The sequence below is a fragment of the Limulus polyphemus genome, unplaced genomic scaffold, assembly GCF_000517525.1.
Source record: "Limulus polyphemus unplaced genomic scaffold, Limulus_polyphemus-2.1.2 Scaffold1314, whole genome shotgun sequence".
Taxonomy (NCBI): domain Eukaryota; kingdom Metazoa; phylum Arthropoda; class Merostomata; order Xiphosura; family Limulidae; genus Limulus; species Limulus polyphemus.
The window spans coordinates 75,331-79,525 of NW_013666924.1; positions in this window are offsets into that span (position 1 = coordinate 75,331).

The following is a 4,195-nucleotide window of genomic DNA, read 5'->3' on the forward strand; positions in this document are numbered from 1 at the left end:
AGATAACCTTTCATTAATCATGAATTTACATAACTTCCGTCCAGGGAACGGGTACTGAGCTAGTAGAAAATAAAACGTTATTTAGATAAACAAGCCCAGTGGACGTGAGTAATTTTATTATTATGTATTTTCAATTCTTATATTGCCACTGGCATATTTCGAAAAAAAAATACTTTCATAAATCTCTAGCTGTGCATCTGTTAGTACAGCATAATAAGCGCTTTCATTACTTTTGTAGCAAAGTTGAAATAAAACATTAACGTGAATGAAGCATGACTAAATAGGAAAAGACTATGCAAATAAATACCAATTTTCTGTAACTTTTCAGTTGTTTCCTACTCAGTAAAAGAAAAAACCTATTATAACGTAATAGGTACAAAACAGGGGTATAGTTAAGCTCTTATAGTTTTAATAAAACAAATATTTTTGAAGCTGGTTTGTTTTGTTTTGAATTTCACGTAAAACTACTAGAGGGCTATTTGCGATAGCCGTCCCTAATTTAGCAAACGTAAAAATAAATATCGTATAAACTAAACATTTAACACTAGATGACAGCACTATAGAACAATGTTGCTTCAGTTTTTTTGGCGCAAAGCCATACATCTATCCACCGCGAGGAATCGAACGCCAGATTTTAATGTTTTAAACCCATAAACTTAAGTTGACCGACCGGTTGGGGGAAAAGACTTTTGATTCAGTAGTTTTGTGTTAATGAACTACTTTAAAGGGAAGTTAATTGTTAATAAATCAATAGAAATGATACATTCTAGCATTTTATTATTTTCTTAGTTAACCTATTGGTAGATATATTCCTAGAGTGTATTTATAAGATTTTTATGTTACGTTACTAGGACGGCAGTTTACTAGTTTCTTAGCATCTTTAAGTAAAAGCTTCCAAAATCTTTTTACAATAAACAAAATTCTTATTTTCTATATTACCTCGTTCTACATATTAATATATATTTATCCCAAAATTAACAAGAAAAAGATTGAAATATGTCTTATTTAATACTAGAATTAGCTGTAAATATGTGTATGCTATTGATTTCTGATATTCAAACAACTAGCGCTATGTCACTTTTTTGGAAGGATAAGCTTTTATTATTAAAAATTTGCAGATAAAATTAAAGTCTATTAATTTAACTAACTGTAATTTCGATATATATTTTAGTACCTTTCAAAAAAAAAATTATGATGTAAGATTATTTCACTATCCCACCAGTAGGAAAGAAAACAGTAATTTTGTTTTTGTTTCTAAACATTTTCGTGCTCAAGTATTACTTAAGAAAATTGACCCAAATAAATGCTTTTAGTAAAAATGCTATTAGAATCTGAAACTTTTATAAGTAATTTATAAAGAAGTGATAAAGATGAAAAATCAGTCTGAAAACTTGTGTTCTTATCAGTTTCGCATTTTTAAAGTCTCACCGGTGGATAGCGGTATGTCTGTGGACTTTACAACACTAGAAACCGGGTTTCGATACCAGTGGTGGGCAGAGTCCAAATAGTCCATTGTTTAGCTTTATACTAAAATAAATAAAAATAAACAAGCAGAAACAGGCTTTTCTAAATTACCTAAACTTCCAGTGGAACTTACATTTATTACTACTTCTTTCCATGGCATTTCAGCAGTCAACATTTGAATTATTATTCAAGAAATTAAGTTTTCCAGTTTGATTATAATTTTTCAATTTTATATTTCACAAGCTTATGGATACAGAGATTGTTTTATTAAAATAAAGGTTCATTATTGGCAAGTTAAAATATTGTTTAATTTTTATTTATTTAATAATTTAATTTTGTTTAATAATTAGGTATTTAAGCCACAAGTTCATATGTCTAGGGAAGCTAATTATTCTCCTAATGTAGCACTGTTGTTTTTATATTTTAAGCAAATATATTGCCCCCTAGTGGCACATCGGTATTTCTGACAACGCTAGAATCCGGGTTTCGATACCCGTGGTGAGCAGAGCACAGATAGCCCATTGTGTTGTTTTGTGCTTAACATCTAACAAATATATTAAGCTAGAAAAATAGGAATACATTTTCAACTGAATGGTAACTGAACAGTTTAATGAGGTTGGTTGTTTTATTTCAGTTTATGTATTACTTTGACTTTTAGGGTCGTTATTATTAACATATATTGTATGAAGGTGTAAATTTAGCTTTTTAATTCAAGGTTTATCGTATATTAAGTATATGGCTCCATATAATTCAATTGAAAGTGTGATCATTTTCAAACTTCAAATATATGAAAATATTTTTAACAACTGGGTTATTTCTTAATTTAAAATTAGTGGATCTAAATATGACATAATTGTAGAAAAAACATTATTTTGAAAATGGTCTGAAAATTTGTTTAAAATGACTTTACATTTTTTATCGAGTAAAATTTTTCTACGTGTAAAAAATATTTTAATCGATAGCCGCGATAACTACTTATTTGAAAAAATATCTAATAATTTTGAAATGCAGCGAATTTTTCCTTGAAAAATGTTTTGTCGTAAAGTTGTCATGTCCAAACTACACCACTCTTCCCTGCTAGTTTTCCATAAATCCATAATCAATCTTTAGACCGATTGCACAGAATTCCATAGGCTTTGCGTCCATCACCTTGATCGGCATGTCTTCGTACGGAATATCCGTTTCATTTTCCAGCTGCTTGAAGTATGCGACGGTTAAACAGGAGGTATGACTGGAAGCCATATTTTGGTGAATCCATGTTTTGTTGGCCTAATTTCCGTGCATAGCTGGTATTTATGTGTGTTCTGTTAGTCCTTAGGTTAGCCTGCTTTCGTCGTGTAAGAATATGCAAGAACAGCAGAATATCTCGGTTTATAAATAAAACTTACGTCAGAAATGTTAATGTTTTAATACAAGAACTAAAAATAAACGTATTTTATGTGGGAAATAATTACGTCAGAAGAAGAATCATGAGTGTATACGGGTGTAGTTTTTAAATGTTTTTACCACCTAGCATGGTGAAAAATTATATAATTGAATGTCTAGATCAATGTCATTGATTGTGTCAACTAAAATAACTGTATTTAACAAATGTAAGGATTTTCGTTTACAGTTTTGAGGTGTCATCTCCAATAGACGAAGAGTTAAAAAATATTTGAGGCTTAGGTGAAAGGTCTCATTTTACTTTGTGAAAGCATAACAGATAATATGTCAAACTAAAATAACAAAAAGTGTCTCAATAATTTTTATATTTAGTTTTAATAGAAATTTTGTCGATACCAAAATTCAGAGAAATATCATGTGAATAAGTTAAAGTGTATCCTAAAGTTTGTTTTATATGCCTTTTTTTGTTGTTGTTGTTGTTGTTGACATTCCTATTCTCAATACAGGAAAATGAAGTCAACCTTTTGAGTGCCTGTGGTAATAACATTCACTTAAATATGTGATGTGTAATACCAGTAGCATGGGGAGAAATGCTCCGGATAAGAGAGTGAAGAATACGGATTATTTTAGCGTAAATAGTCGAAATGCCCCTTTATTTCATTTGTTTTATTTTAAATGTTATATCTACGCAGGAATACCTAACCCATTCCTTCTGCTGGATACATGTTTCAGACAGAGCTAACTGGATGATTATAATGGCAGTTTGAGTATTGCTACACCTTTGTATTTTCATCTATTTCGATTATTTATTCATCATGTTGGCAGTTTGATCTGAAGATCACCTATAATTCCTGTGAAGAAAGCAGATGGTCGGTTCTCAACTGAATAATGTTTTACTACGCTTCGCCTTATTTTATACTGACAGGTTTACGATGTTTTAGTAACAGCAGGAGTTTCATATCTACAGTAGCTAAAGGTGTTTTCACTTATATTGTTATCGTTAATCAATTTATTCTGCAAATGTATTACTAGTTTATCGTACTTGCATTTAATTGATCTGAAATATTACTGTACGCATTTTCTTGTAGATAAAGTGAATATCAGTAAAAAAGTAAAAGTTGCGAATTTGTTGTTTTTTTCACACATGTTGCTTACTTCACTTTAACTAAGGTTTAGAGTGACTTTCGACGTATTATACTGAATGAAAGTTTGATGCATGAAAAATCAACACTTCACTTATGCTGATTTACAAAATTCATGGCATGAATCCCCGTCCCACCAAACATGCTTGCCCTTTCAGCCGTGGGAGCGTTATAATGTGACGGTCAATCGCACTATTCGTTGGTAA